This window comes from Chaetura pelagica, unplaced genomic scaffold, assembly GCF_000747805.2.
Source record: "Chaetura pelagica isolate M959 unplaced genomic scaffold, ChaPel_1.0 scaffold139, whole genome shotgun sequence".
Lineage (NCBI taxonomy): Eukaryota > Metazoa > Chordata > Aves > Apodiformes > Apodidae > Chaetura > Chaetura pelagica.
Genome location: NW_009970717.1, coordinates 6997141 through 7014231, shown reverse-complemented (window position 1 = coordinate 7014231; position 17091 = coordinate 6997141). Strand labels below are relative to the sequence as shown.

The window sequence follows — 17091 nt, the reverse complement described above, 5'->3', positions numbered from 1 at the left end:
GGCTGCTTCACATGTGAGAAACAGGGGGTGCAATACATAATTATCTCATCAAAACCACTAAGTACTTTCACCTGATAGTTTGTACATGCATTTGTATTATTTTTAGTTGCTACTGAGCAAACAAAAAAATAGTGTTTCTGCTTTGCTGCAAACATTTAACTAACGTAAGTTCTCACATTCATATGCTTTGTTGCCATCCATATTCATTGCAGTTTACTAAATGAGTTACAGACTTATCTTTTCACCTCCAGTTCTACAGGTAAATATCCTGCAAGATACTTATGATGAAGATGACAATATTGAAAAAAGAGAAAAGTCTCTGTTTCCCCTTTCAAGTCTTGCACAGTTTCAGAACTGGTTGGACATTATGATTTCTGTCAATAAGAAATTTTGTAATTATTAAATCCTACATTATTATTATTTGCAATTTGTTCACAAGTACTTATTGTTATTAGCCTCAATTTAAAAAACCCAAACACTTCTGATGCCAGGCTCTCCTGTGAGTGACAGTGATTTTTTTAACATGAAAATCATACAGCATACAGTTCTGCTCTGGAGTGCAATAAGGTAAGTGCTGCTGACTACACAGATCTCTAAATGTTGTACAGAGGAGAGGCCTCACTCTATTTGTACCTCACACCTAATACAGGCAGAACTGAGATCCTGCCAGTTCTCTACTTAGCTACTGGAACACATACTCATGCATCACAGAATTAAGTCTTTTCGTCTCTCTCAGACAGGCATGCCAGAGACTGACAGAGCCAACAAAATTCTGCCACAGAATTCTTTTATTTGCTTTGTACAGGACATTGAGAACCAAAGAAAGAGAGCAATGAAACACCTGGGCTGAACTGTGAGATATTCACCCTGAGATCATTATAATTTCTTGATCAGTTTATTTATAGGTATAAATGTAATTATTAAAAACAAAACAAACAAACAAACAAAACACACAACAAAAAACCCCCAAACTAACTAAGAGTAATCACACCGAAATGAAAGTATTTCTGGTAATATTGACCTGAAGAAAAAAAAAGATTATTAAGAAATAAAAAAGTAATGATCAAATCAATAAACTAGCTTTAATGATGAAATCAAAGTTAAGTAACAAATTAATGCAAAGATTCTAGCAAACTTTATACAATAAGGACTCTAGGAAGTTAACCATCCTTTTGCCAAAAAATCCCAACTTTATCAAGTTCCACCAACTACACCACTTACATTTAGGTAGCCTAGCACTGAAACAGATTATCTAATGTGTGACCCACAATGTCAAAGGTAGTTATAATTGGTTTTTAGAGATTAATTCTTACATGGTGGCTAACCCTTTATTTTTCCCTGTAGACTTTCAGTATTATTTCCAAATATCATGATGGAAAACACTTCAAATACAACATCTCATTTCTCAACAGCTCTGTAAGACCACAAGATCTGTTCTCAGTACCCACACAGCCTTTTTTGGCAAAATAAATACAAGTGATTAAAAACTTCTGGTATAGACAAGGCCTACAAAATTACATTGGAAGTGCCTGCAGAACTGAAATATATATAATTCATGTACAGTGACAAACAGTGAGTTAATATTCTTTGTGAAGGTCCTGAATCACAGATCATTTAAAAACAAAATAAAAATAAATGTTGTGGTAAAAGTAAAAACAAGCCCAGCTTCATTTATAGGCCAACATAACAACTGCCTGGTTCACTGTTAAACAAACAACTAGCTTGCTTAGATGTTTCTTCTTTTTTCTTTTGCTGTACATCCCAGAGTACAAAGGATTGCCTCTTTTTATAGTGACCTTGAATATAAACCCTCACAGATTCTGCTCCACTGCTGATTCAGGCAGAGTTACACCTCTGAGAAAAATAACAGAGTTCTGACAGCATGTTGGTTTTATTCACCAGTGATTAAAGGTCAGACAGCTCAAAAAGCAGCTTACCACTGAATACCATGCCATGTTTTCCAACACTACAAGATGATCCTAGCCCTGATATTTCCACTTCTTCTTTTATTTCTAAGAATGAAAATTCACCCTCTTTTCACAAATACAACACATTGTGTTATTGCTTAGATATTTATCACGTTTAAAGAAGAAACTCACATTAGATAATGTGTTTCATGAAGATTTCCTAAGTCCTAAGACTCCAGTTAAATGAATAAGAATTGAGGCAAATCTTCAGGGGACATTAAAGAGTGCCCAAGTACAAGTGATATTGAATGAGTTTCAGGTAATTCTTTCCTGAAAAAGTTAATTAAAAAAATGCTGTACTCAGGTACATTAGTCTATATTTTAAAAGAATATATAATTACTACCACAATTAATCTATTAGATGAGTTGATCCCCAGCATAGATATAGAAACTGACAAAAAGATATACTCAGGCAGAGATCCTATTTACAAAATTATCCTAAACTGTTCTACTGAAATATTAATACAGTTGCCCTACACAGTTCTACTGAAATATTTCTGATTATAAGGCTGTGGAAGGCACATGTAGATTTTAAGATCTAATGTAAATCCCCAAATCTCTAGTTTGGAATAAAACTGGCTTAATACAATGGCTGAATCTGATTCTGATTTGCCAGCTGCAGCTCTTTAACCTTTCAACTCACTGGACATTATATTGTTCTGTGCAATCACGCCTTTGGTGCACACAGATAATAAATTCCAGCAGCTCAGAAGAGTAGAATTTTACATTCATTTTGCATAGAGATGCTAGCTCTGGGAGGAAAGCTGTAGAAAATTACATCAATATTTTTCAAGGTTGGTTCTGTCAAAAGTTTTGAGATACTGGTTTCTAGATTCCATCAGAGTGGCATTTACGTTGAAGTGAAAGTTACTTTATTCTCACAAGTTCCTCTAACAGATGTAAAAATGCACTAAAAATTTGGGGTTGTCTTTAGATATCACTGCATTAGAACAGCTTATACAAAAGCTGCACTTTAACCTTCACTATATGCTCTCATGGCTGCATGAACCAGAGAATGGGAGCCCTTCTGCTGATTGGGAAGTTAGTATTTTCCTCCTGCAGCCATGCTGAGAATGGCTTGTCCTCAGAAGCATGTAATTTACTCTCTTGTAGAGAAAGCAGGTTCACAAACAACCCAGAGTTCAATACTGCCCATTCATTTCCATGCACAGCAGCTGAAATATATTCCAGGGATCTTTAGAAGCCTGATAGCTGTATTTCCAGGGGAGAGCTTTCCTAGTTGTGGTGGTCACAGGGAGAACACATACGTTCAGGATTGGACACCATAAAAGATGATGTTCAGAGAGATCTCTTTCTTAAAAACACAGTGACATAAAATTTTCCTTTAAAAAGCCTACAGGATTCATCTTGTCCAAAAGAGTTTAATTCAAGATGCACACTTCCTCAGTATTACTCCTTCATCATAAAGTTTTATTCTTCATAAAAGATTCATTTCCACAGACCCATAAACTGAATACTTCTAATTCAGTGTCATTTTATAAATACTTCCATTCCTGGCATCAATCAAATGCAGCTGGCTTTCAAACCACAAAACAACAGCTTGCTACATTATCATGTTAAACAATATATATTAACTTATCAAGCTCCGGAAGAAATGTCTGCAAAATCAGCAGCTTTCTCATTTTAATGGTGATGTGCAGCTACCAATTGAGGCATCCTCTCTCAGTAAAGGTATAGTAATGCCTTGGTGGATTTCAATATTCATGGCTTATTTGTCACACTTTCTGGGCAGTTTCACTATTATAATAACTAGTCAAAATCTCTGCTTGCACCTCGCAGAACTCCTCCTTGATCAGATGTACCCCACTAGCCAAGTCATTGCTCCAGTGGCTATAGCTATCAATCTGGTGATTAGTCATTTGGCCTGTAAATTGACTTGGAAATATTGGCAAAAATTGTCCTTAGGCATTAAGAAGTAAAAGATAATGCTTACAGACTTTTGTGGTGATCAGAGCAGACTGTTTCTTTGGCATTTTGTTAATTACCTCTTAATAACCTTTCTATTTCCTTCTCTCTTTATTTCTGTCTGTTTTGTTTGTTTGGGCTTTTTTTTCCCCCATCAAGATGCAAAAAGAACATGGGGAACAGCTCAACTGATGGGTGAAGCAAATAAGTGTCTTAGGCCTACAGCCTTAAAAGAAGGCTCTGAATTTGAATACTAATGGTAAAATATTATCCAGCTTAAGGACTCAACAGTTTTATCTTTGAGAACTACAGTGCTCAAATTCTTCACATGGGAGTTTTCTCATGTTATTTTCACTATTTTTGTGAGGCTTTGCTGTATGTTTAGCATGTGTTACAGAAAAAAGAAGGGTCTGCTTTCCTAATTACTGTGATAGAATTGCTAAGTTCTATATCCACCTTCTTCCCAAGTGCAGATGTACCTCCTGCACACTTGTAATTATGAGTTGCACAATAACACAATTTCAAAAGGTAAAGCTATTTTAACCCAAGAAGGAGAACAAAGAATGAAAAGTAGGATGAACAAGGAGAAAATCAAGAGGGTTATCTAGATCTCTAAAGCACATTGCATTTCTTGCTACAGAGAAAACAGACACCAATTTTCAGAAAATGGAGCAAAGGAGGATACCCTCCTGAATACCATACTCATAATAACTAATTACATGTTTGACTGTCACTTTGTACTTTAAAGACAACAAGCCCCAGGGAAGCAAAACAAACATAAGAAGAAAGGTCTATTATGGTTCCAATCAAGGGCATTTGACTTGCAATCAAGGGCATATTAACTTGAGTTACTGAGAACTTGAAGGTCTTGCTGAACAGAGAAGGTATTTAGTAAGAGTTAATGAACTCAGGCTTCTAGCATATCTTATATTTGTATAGGGCAATAACTTTCTACCCTGCAAGACTTTTTCCAATTGTTTATTTAGATCTCTGACAAATTCAGGGTATGTGAATACTTTTTACCTCACTGATCAGTACACTGTGCATACCAACATATTGCAGTCAGAGGGACTGAAGAGATGCACTGGTGAACTATCATCTGTGGAATGAAAAATAAACTTCTGTTGTTACACTAAAGAAACTTCAGTAACATTGAGATGAATAGTTAAGAATTGCTACTATCTATAGAGAGTTAATTGCAGCCAGAAAGCATATAAATTGAGTAAGAAACAGTGGCACAATTCCTAGTTGAATATTATGGCAAAACTGTGAAGATATATGGGCAGATCAACCTTGAGCAATACTCGTGTTTAACCTTTTTTTCTCATAAGTAACACAATTGTTTTGGTAGAATAAATTATTCATTCCTGGGATTTGTTTTTTCTTCCAGTTTTACTCAATGTCCTTGTTACCCCTTCAGAAAACAAGCCTTCACACTTGATCACTTACAGCCTCTTCAGATAGATCGGAAATAGCACATTCAGTGAAAAACAGAGGTTTAGATGTAAAAGAGATGTCCTTCCTCCATATATGAACAGGCTACAGATTTAAGGAAACCACCAAATATTTTTTTAAAGTAGGATTCTGCCTAAGTTCTGGATCCATAGTAAAAATGTCACGCTCTCTTGTCTGCTTCCCTTTTGACCAGTGAAGTCTATTAAGAAAAGGCATGAATTACTTCTTGGATCATGACCATAAGCTATAAAAAGTCCCACTGTTCTAATACTATAACTGCCAATTCATAACATAATCTTATATGTCAGATAACATAATTCATAAAGCAATATAACACATTCTCTTGAAGTAAATCATTTAATGTAAATGGTGATATGCCTTGAACATCTCACAGCAGGTGAATATGACAGAGCAGTGATTTATGTGTGAAAGAACAGCTATTCAACATACAAAGAGTAAGATTCAGCACTAGGCACACAGAAAACACAGAGGACCCACAATCTCTCAGGAGTTTGGCTAGCACTAGAGGTCAATTAGAAAAATCAGAGGAAATACAGACTACATGAGACATTAGCCCACCATTAAATTCACCACCTTAAAAACAATGCAGGATCATTCCTGAAAAGATACAGAAGAATACCAGCTTCTTGTCTGAAAACCTCCAAGACATTTCCACAATCCCTGTGCAATTTACCACCATGACAAGTGTGCTCAGCAAACACCTGCCAGAAGCCGGCTCAGATCCTGGGAGGAGATAGGTCAGTGCCTGAAATAACCAGTTAAACTCTAGATCATCCCTGCACCAGAGGAGATGGAGGATGCTAAGCTCTTTCCTCACCTTTTATAAAACTACCAGAGGTAGTCTGAGACTCAACAGTTCTTCCCTGGAGTGACTTGCTCAGTCACTCAGCCCTTTGATTTGAACTGTTTGACAGCTGAAACACTCTGTCAAAAATACTTAAAACTCACATGATTACCATGCTGTTTTCCCAATTCCCATGTAAAATTGGAATTGCCTGCAATCATTCAAATTTGATTTCAGATGTATACAAGCTGTTTACATGCAGATGCAAACTTTATAGTCAAGAACAGCCAAGCAGAAAGCTTAGTAAAAAAATTATATATATTCTGCACTTATCTCTGGTTTATAATCCAAATGTTCTATTTTAGCTTTACGTTTTCTTTAATAGTTTCCCATTCTTCTACTCTTCCCTGTTTATCTGGGTGGTATAGTTCTAGCCACAACAATCCAAATGGCTAATAGGCAGCAATTTTTAAAGCAATACAAATCCATAGAGCCTGATGTAAACTTCATTTCCTGAAATACCTATGAAAAATTACTTTTTCTATGTGGCAGAAAACTTTCTCTAAACTTCAAGACAGAAAGTAAACCAGAGAAAATTAGATCAATCATTGACATAATCATTTCTCCCCCCAAAAGAAGTTAATATCCAGTTTCTCCTAGCTTCTAAGCAGGGAGGCATTCTTAATCAAGAGAAATTAAGAGAAGAAAATAGATGTTTCAGACACATCACTTAGGTTAGTAAAAAGGATTCCCAATTATTTGCATTCTGAACTTCTGGGAGAGAACTGGCTGTCTTTCACTTCAAAGCCACTTTCACCTTGTCTCCATCCAGCCCTGCCAAGAACAGTTAGTATTCTGAATGCTTATAGCAAAGGCAATGAGAACAAACATAGACTCTTCTCTTAGCCCTTATTAAACAAAACACAGCTAATCACTGAGAACCTAGTTCACGTTCAGCTATCCATCAAGCCATGAAAGCCTCTGAATTTAGACACCTCCCAGCACTTGAAGCCAGGTAAATATCTGAACCATATGCTAGTCCACAACCTTTCCACAGCACCAGTGTCCTTTGGAAAGGAAACATGGGAGTGCTGGTAGAGAGGAAGCAGCAGTGGGTTTTAATTGACCCACCAGTCTGTTCAACTGGAGAACCTGAACTGTGAGGTCCCTTAGCTGAGAAAGAATCAAGGTAACACTTTGGACTGCAATTTATATATTTTAAAAGGAGAAATCTCATGCCAATAACAGCTCTAATATAGAGATGTTTGTCAATCGTATTTTCTTTTCAAGCTAGGACTGTTTGTCAGGCAGGAATGAAACTCGTTAAATAAAGTTCATGAAAAAGAAAGACATCAGTGCCAAATGTAAGTTTTAAATCAGTGGTATATTAAAATCTAATAACACTTTGAGAATGAAAAGGAAATGTGAAGAATATTTTTTCATTTCATTCCAACAACAAAGTATTTCCAAATGAAAAAAAACCCAAACCAACAACAATGTAATGTATTCACAGCAAGTGTCTATTTTTCAAAAAACACCATAAAAATACAGTCTGTATGGAAAGGATAAGCAGCAACCCAAGCTACATACGCTGTGTGCACACTCTGCATTAGGACTTATTCAAGAACAACTGAAAAATTGAGACATTTTTCTAAGAAGGTACTGTTTTCACAGATTTCAATAGTCTTTTGATCAGGGCCAGGCTTCAGAGATAGAAGACTTCCTTCTTTAAATTATCTACTTTTATAAGGGAATTGACTGGCTTCTTAAAAATATAAGAAAGGCAGCAATTACACTCCCCTGTCGCAGTGGGCTTTAATCAAAAACATGTCATTACTTCACAGAAATCACGTTAGTCTATTCTTCTACATCCAAATAAGGTAAATTGGCACCCTTCCTGATGAAAAGGTAATAATATTATATTTTATTAAGATCCCTTCATGCCAGGTCAATCTTCCATCATTGGAAACACTTTTTCAGCCAGCAGGCCAGAATTTCTGTTGATCTAAATCAGCTCAGCACTACTAAAGCAAAGACATTAGGCATGGCTATGGAAAACAGGAATGACCTTGAAGGTCTATATGAGGTGCACACAGCATTACATTGCCTTGATTCCCTTTGTACCTTCCTCACTTCGGTATACATGACATGAAAAAGCAAAAGGATGATCTGTGCCTTTGTTGTGCCTCTTCTAGATTAGGCCCTTTTCCTTCTCGTTACCAGCAACTTATACAAGTATCAATTTTTACACATGCATATAGGACAACAAGAAGTCACCAACTTAGACTTCATAAATGCACCTTGTAAGTCCTCTTCTTTATTCTTTGCCTCTTTAACTAATACTGGCTGGTTGTACATTAATGTCATGTTACAAAGTGGGGATATAATTGAAACACTCATCCTTGTTATCCATGATTCTGTCACTGTGATCCTCATCATTTCCATCAATCCAAAATTAATCCATATAAGCCGAGTGCTTCAATATTATAATAGTGGTAATAAAAGAATCAGACCTCATAATGAGGAGATAAATCTTACACAGTTTCTAGCTTCATCTGTAGGAACCAGATCACACACTTATTCTAACGTATCATTTAATCTTTGCATTGATTTCATAGTCAAGTTCTAGCCATTTGATCTATTAAACATCTGATAGTTTTGATCTGAGGGATAAGAGCTTCTGTCTTAATACAGGATCTTTTTAGTTGAGTTTTGTTTTTCTTTCCCCCCTCCTGTAGAACTACTGGATAAATTATTAGGTTGGTCTCCCAGCGTCTGCACTGTTGAAGTTATTAAAATTCATACTCCCTGGACAATATTTCATAATTAACTTCTTCACTGCTAGACCAAATACATGAATTAGGCTGTTTTTCATCCAGGGAACTGCATTCACTTTGTTACACTATTCTAGATAAATCATATCAAAGATGCAGTAATTCCTGTTAAAACTACAAGAAGAAGTAGAATATTTGATTGTAAGGTCTCAATATTTAGCAAATCCTTACAGAAGATCATAAGGCATGTCTTGGAAAGAAATCCTTTCCTTAAAACAGATTTATTTCTCGTATATTCTTCTGAACCAAGTTCAATAGCTTCCCACAGTTGAGGACTCCACAATGAGGAAGGATAAATAAAATCAATTATTCTGGAAACCCACATTTTGAATTGGTCAGCCTTTAAATCAAGCCCATAGCAACAACTCATTCCCAAATAGCATTCTAGAATAATAGAAAATGGAATGTTTTTCAGCCATTTCCCCATCTTGAAATTGAAATATCTGCATTTATAAATCTTTGCAGCCCAACTCAAAATCCTCTTTTTGGTTAAATTCTATTTTAAAGCCATTGATAGCTGAATTTAATAAACAATTCAGATGCTAAAAGAGTATGCTCTATGGTTTTAAAGTAGGTCTTTGAAACTATCAAATAAATCACAGGTTTCTAAAACTCTATCCATATACATGTAACAAGAATACAATTCGGAGTGTGTGGTATATGTTTGCAGTAGAGGCCTTGGCATTCTTTGCTGAAGTCATTAATTATGTCCGCTAATTTCAGCAAGTTTAGGGTTCACTCAGTTACAACCATTTTAGTCTCCAATATTTAGTATTTTAAGTTTCTTAATAGTCACTGGTAAGGGTCTGGCAATTTTGGTTGCAGGTCAGCCCATTCTAAACTAAATTTTTAAGAAAGGTGAGATGAAGCATCTTTAGAAGTGATTAATTCTGGAGGAAATCGAACTCAGAAAAGGTATCAAATTCCCAGGCACTTAAAATAGGTGACACCACTCCTATTAAATCTGCTCATCACAACAGATGTGGAAAACAGGGTTGGAATAAAAGATTCTCCTGTTCTAATATGACACACTTCAAAAGATGTTTCCTTCCCCACTTCAGGACTACTTAACAGCTGAAGGGAAAGCAGGCTTGCAGAAGTGCACTGGAGGCCAGCCCCAGTTCTATGCTGGACAGATTTACAGTCTGCACTGACACTTGTCCCTGGAATAGTGGTCTGCAAGGACTGACAGCAGGCCATGGTGTCACTGTTCTTACTCCCTTGAAGTTGATGCATCTTGTTAGGAAAGGATCTTAAGCAACAAATCAAGTTAATTTAACTTTGTGTGTAATTGATTTAGTATTGGAAAGGCTACATTATGGCTCTGTACAGAAAATGTGGGTATAGAAAAGGCTCTGTGTGTCATAAAACATTTAAATATTGACTGTGGAACTCCTTAATGTAAAATTAATAATTAAGCATAGAACAGCTCATAGTGCATCACTGTCAGCATTCGGATACTTAGAGATCACAAAGATTCCCAGAGCTGTGTGCAAATATAGTGTCACTAAGTCACGGGCTTGTTCAAGTACATTTATACATATACACATACTCTTCCTTAGGCCCAAAGAAAACAAGCACTCATTAATGCTATAGTGTGTCAAGAAGACCTAGAAACAGATTTAAAATGGTGACATACTCCTACCTTTTCACTAAGTAGTTTTACACAGCCCTCAACTTGAACACACATAAAATTCAAGCAGGTCATGTGGCTTGCAGTGAACTGATTTCAAGCACTCAAATCTCCTAATTCACTGAGCCCTTTTTCCTTAGTCTCTCCTTCATGCCTTGTCTAGCTGGGGGCAAAAGTGGGATTGTTCCTTCTCTCTCCAAGCTGACTGGCAGGGATCTAAAGAAAGCCCAGAAGCTATAACCTGTATCTGCAGAGTGCTGATAAGCTCTCCTCCTGCCTTAACTTTCATTGCTACCTAGTTTTGAAGCTGAGCTTCTCATCTTGCAGCAAACTTCATAAAGCCTGGCAACATGGTCAGTGTGGATATGGCTTAACTGTGGGGTAGACTGGAGTGTAAACAGATGAAGCTGTATCAAAAATAAACATCTGGTTTCACTTAGGACAATTTTTGTAGGCAAGGACATCAAATACATACTAGTAGTTCAGTCGAATCGTATTCAATGGCATGCTATCAAGCATATAAAGAATAACAACTGAGGTTTTGATTTTTAGTGTTGAAATTCAGGATTGCACTATGTTCTTGGGGAGAACATAGCTCTGGCCTAGGTAAAGGATTTACTGAATAGAGCCATAACATGTGAATGTCTATTTCACCCATCTTTTTCCCTATTAGAAGCAAACAAAAAAGCTAATGGGACTAGGGAGCAGAAACAAGTGGCCTTGTCTATGTTAACTTCTGCCCTCAATTTCCAGAGTTGGAAATGTCAATAGCAATACAGCACCAAGTTTAGTAACAATCTCTAAACTTAACCTGTGAAGTACATGCATAAATCTTCCCCCCTGTCTCGGCCCTTTTATAACTTTAAGTGAAACCCTGGTGGAAGTTATATGGAAGAAGAAAAGTTTCAACATACATCAACCTTCAGGACACAATCTCTAGGAATTTGTGGGGATTACTTCCATGCAAAACTCCAGCTAGAAAAATTAAGAAATATTTTACTTTATGCCCCTTGTACTTCTGTGATTTATGAATTTGTTTTTCCTCTGACTTATATGAAATCTAATTTGCTATGGATGAAAGCTGTAAATCTCTTTGCTAGTCAAAGTCAAGGTCAGTACTGAGTCATAGGTTTTGTCTCTAAGATGTCTGCTAATACCTTTCCCTGACACTGCCATACACTTCACAACTGGATGAGATCATCAGCCTATTATTAGATATTATATTTATATAATGTCAAGAGAAGAGCACCACAGAACCACTGCTACAGATATACTGGGAATTCCTTGACTTTTGGCAAGACTAGTAACTTCTGAACTCCTCCCCCAAACTTAATACTTGCTAAAGAAAAAAGCAAAAAAACCTATTAGCTTTGATATATTTGAATTATTTTAGCTGTGTTTATCTACAGCAAGATATCCATGACATTTATATGTGAACTACAGTAATTTCTATCTATGGATTACATGTCAAATTTGAAAAATTGTAGCTTAAATCATACATTCATTACAGATCTTGAAAGTCCAAGAGGAAACAGGCATTGCAATGAAACTGCCAATGTCAGAGATAGTCATTCCGTATTTTTATCACATTACCAGAAACAAACATTAGATAGCTGCAAACTCTTTTGTTCAGGGAATTCCCTTAGCTTTTTATTCAAATGTACTACTTTAAAGAGAGAACAGTTTGTAATTTCATTCACTGGCATGCCACTTATGAAATAACCCATTGATACTAATCCCAGCAGCATTCTGTTAAACATATTGTACTTTCTATGCCTATAACAATTAGATCTGATAATGATTATCTTTGCACTGAATATATCTGTTGACACAGTGTAACTAAGAATTAAGCCAAATGGGTAATTTGCTAAAGCAAATAAAAAGCAGCACATTTTACAAGTCTCCCAGTTACACAGTCATGACACAGAATACAAATATTTTAAAAAAATAAATAAAATGGTCATGCAAGCATTGACTTTTAAAACCACTCAAGTGATGACAAGTGAGTTATGTTGTCAAAAGCACAGGAATGCAGGTGCTAGTGGATCAGCTTTTTTTTTGCACAGAGTATAATGCTTTCAATGTTTAATCCTTAGGCATGGGATTTCTTCTGTATGTGTTTTCTGAATTCTTCAGGCTTCACCTGGTTAACAAAACTCTCTATATTAAAATATACATATTTGCCCTTAATAAAATATGTTCAATAATTCATATTAAGACTTTGTAGAGAAACATTCATTTATTTATTTTGAATACCTGGGATATTTTCTGTCCTTGATGTGACCATTAATTGAGACTAGGTTCCTCTCAAGACTTTTAGATACATTCAGGTCTCTTGTTAAAAGAATAATAATAATAAAAAAATCTTCTCTAGTGTTCCATACAGTTTTTGAACTTAACAAAAAACAACTTGTGTATTACTTTATAGCATGCAGTCTCTGTTTCATGTACCATGAAATAGTGCAGTCTATGAACCACTATTTTACTTGCTAGAATCAAACATAACAGTAAAAAAAAATATATATATGGGAGTTTATAAACTTCCTTCAGTGAAAGGGGAGAAACAGGTTCTGTGCAAACTGCTTGGTAGGCTGGCTGACTTCCACTCATCCCAGCTTCCTCAAGAAGTGTTAAGTGTACTTGAGACTTTCAGCTCATTAAGAAAGCTGCTTTTGTTCATGAAAAATGACAAATACAAAATGGTATTTAGGTGGCAAGCAATGATGCTACAGCATTTCTATCATTTACACTGACATTTTGCATGCAAAGATAACATTAAGCAGTTGCTAGCTGAGTAACAAAGCTGTCTATATCCAGCTGGATAGGGTCACATCCTGGTGCCTGAAACACAGTCAGAGCCTGAATTCTCTTCCCCCTATCCATGGCATGGTGCTGGGGAAAGAAATAAGTAACATTCCCACCTGGCTTCTGTACTAAAAAAAATGAAAACTGCTGTCCATTCTCTGCTTAGATTTTGTCCATAAATCAGTTCTGTATTTTGCAAAATTAAAAGGTAGCAGAAGCTGCAGAAAAGCACCACTGAAGTTTTTGCTCCAATTTAGCACTCTTAACTGTAGTTCAGAATATAATTCAGCTGCATCCCACTTGCAAAACGACCCAGTTACCCTAATTTCAGAGGGGTTTTATCACACTTTCATGTAGAAAAACTGGTGTTCTGTTGATGTATCAGTCATGGAATCTACCATGTTTACTACTCGAGCTCCACACATAGACACTTCCTGCTGCTTCAAACAATAACATTCTTCTGTACAGGAAAAAAGGTAGATTATGACTAACTCAATGCAACTGAATGCAAACCTACAGTTTGTTAACCAATGTTTTGTTCACCGGTTTGCCAAGGTCTGGGCACTGGGTAAAAAAAGGCTCTGAGTAGCTCTGTGTAGGACAACATGAAGACAAGGTTTCATCAGGGTTTGTATGGAAATGCTACAAAGTGGCACCAATGAACAGCAGCTGGAAAGAAATTAGCAAATAGTACCTAAGAAAATTTTTCATTCTCTGCGTATGTGCATGTTTCTAAAGGAGTGACATCTATGTACATATCTACAAACTAGATAATAAATTAAGCATGCTGCAGATATTTGTAAGTCATAATTAAAATGAAGCCACTGACTCTCAATTAAACATTTATGAAATTTTGTTCAAAAACTGCTTAACCATCTATAAGGCATTCATATAGAAATGGAGTATAAATTATGACTTTCAATTATCCAGGCAAACTTTATAAAGTATTTTCATTTTATCTTCTGTCCTAGTTACTGCATGTGGAGACACTGCTGTACTGGATATGTGGTAATTTTTTGCAAGTTTTGACTTCTCAGTATCAGAATGACACTAAGAATAACAGTACAGGAGCATTAGAGGCTCATAAAAGCAAATGAATGCTTTAAGAACTGACACTGCTCACATTTTTAAAGCTGGAATCTATCTAAATGTATTGCTCTAAAGCAGAGAGATATATTTTAATATATGTACAATTACAACTGCCTCTTTTTCTTGAACACAATACAATTTTAAATAGTACGATTAACACATATACACTTGGTACAGGATATACACAATGTCAAGACAGAGGAAAATAAACAGATTTTTATTAAGTTATTTTTAGTTTATATCAGTGCAAATAAGTTTTAAACTTGGGTTCTTTTCATTGATATTTCCATCTGCTGAATTATCCACATTGATTTGGTTTGACTCAAAGAACACCTCACTAAATGAGAAGCTTAACAACATCTCTTGTCTTCAGCAGCAACAACCTTCCACATGCTGGTTCCTGTGCTGCTCAGCAGCTCATTGAGGCCACACACACAGAAGAATGTACCTAACCAGTGCTCATTCTCTCTACTAAGTGCATGATGCCTCCTTTTCTGGTTTTTGTATTTCAGGCACTTAATTAGCACTCTATTGTCAATAGCAGAAAATATAACTGTTCAGTGATGGAAAAAGCAGTTCCAGAATTGGAAGGTTACGCTGCAAGCTCTGCTTTCATGCATGCCAGTGGTGCTCTGAACAGGCAGACACAATGAACTACACAATCCTCAACTCCTCTGCTGAATGTCAATTCCAAAATACTTATTTTATTTTTAATTCCCTCTGATGCAGACTTTAGGAACAAGAGTAGGACCTCAAGTTAATGAAAAGGTTTACCAGTAAGGCATCAAAGCTTTTCAGTACTGACACATTGACCTACTGACATGGTTTTCCAGCAGTGAGCTTAAAGATAAAAGATTATACAGTCCATCAAGTTTCTCAGAAATTCAGGTCCTTGCAATTTCATTTTCTGAAGTAGAAATATTATCTTCATCCAGAGGCACTGGTCAAGACCTTAACTCTGACCTGATCAGCCAAATATGGTAATTAAAACTACATATGCACAAAGCATTCAGACTGTGCAAACTTTGGTGCATGCATCAAAAGCAATTAGCATTAATGAAAAATGATACACGTTGAGAAATACCCCACCATTTTGCACAGGAGGAATAAAACACAATTCCTGCTCCTGCTCTGAAAATACTTCCATTAAAACGCCTGAAAACTGAAAGGTGACAGAATAAATATATCTGTTACTCAGAAAGGCTATATTTTTGCAACTGTTTGTACAAAACTGGTTATATTGATTTTTATAAGGTTTATTCTATTAGAATATTTGGAAAATATACAAATGTGTACTGCAAACAGCCATAAATAATTACAAAATATAAGATACTGACTTTTATGTTCAAAGGCACCTTAAAAAGTATCAAAAGTAAAATTTCCATGTAATGTTTAAATCTCTAAACATAGTAACAGAGAAGTACTTACAGAGAGTTATAGCCTGCACTAGAATTTAGAGAGAGAGAAAAAAAATTCTGACTTCCTTAATTTGTTTCATGTAGGCAAACATATAAAAAAATAACAAAAGAAGATGTAAAGATCCCTCTCCCTCTGTAAAAAAACAGTTTCATTTGCATAATCCCCTCCAAGTCTAATTTTCCTTTATGATATTTTGGAATGTTTTCCTGATCAGTGAATTCCCTACAGCAATATGAAGAGTTCTACACTCAGTAATGAAATACTTTTTCAAACCACAAAATGAGAACTTGCAGTATTCAATATTCCTGGCATCCTGCTGCAAGATAAAACTATTTAATTCCTTCCTTTGAAGAGTATCCATATAATCAGTAACAGATTTATGCTTTTGTAATAGAGCAAGTGAGAGGGGGATACTTCTGCTTACAACTAGCTACCTTAAAACATTGTTGAGAGCGGCTGAAACTGTGAAGGTCACTTGTTTGCTATCTCTGTGCTTCCTCTTCTTAATGGGAGAGACAAAAGGACTTTGAACAGAAATAAGGACAAAGGCAGCCAGTTGCACCCTTAGCAGCAGTATATGTGAAGCAGAACCCTAGCAACTACCTCACTAACTTGTGCTGCTAACAAAAGCTATTACCCATCTGGCTCCCCTGGCAGACTCCTGCACAGTGTTGTGATGTTCAGGCTTGGGTGATTCATAAAGGGGCACAGCATCATACTGCTGCTAGAAAACAACTTAAGATTTGCCCATTATCCTTCCTTCATCCATAGTAGATATTATTTACTTGCTGACAATGGAGGGAATCATGCAGAAAAGAGATATTTGAAGGACCCTTAAGTTATGGTAGAAGGGGACGACCTCCGAGTCCATCAAGTATCCTTGTGATAACAACATTATAGGACAAGATGCTGACACGGAGCTGTCATTCTGATTCAATACTCCAAAGGCTGCAGCATTGCCCTTAAAGACAGGCTGGGAGGAAAGCAAGAGCCATAAGAAGAGCTCTCATGCCCAAGCTCTCCTATGTTAAGAGTCAGAGGATACTACAGAAATATGCTCAAAACAGATGAATTCAAATGGAAATATGACTAGGGAAACATAAAAAGAAAAACTAGGAAATCTAGACTGTTGATTCTGAAAGCCAAAACTATTTATCT

At 36.1% G+C, this 17091-nt stretch overlaps 1 protein-coding gene across 1 annotated transcript in view; it reads right to left on the bottom strand.

Annotated features, from left to right (window-relative positions):
- The window catches only part of CDH13 (cadherin 13), a 417908-nt gene that overhangs the window by 126939 nt on the left and 273878 nt on the right, over positions 1 to 17091 (bottom strand). The window lies entirely within an intron of this gene.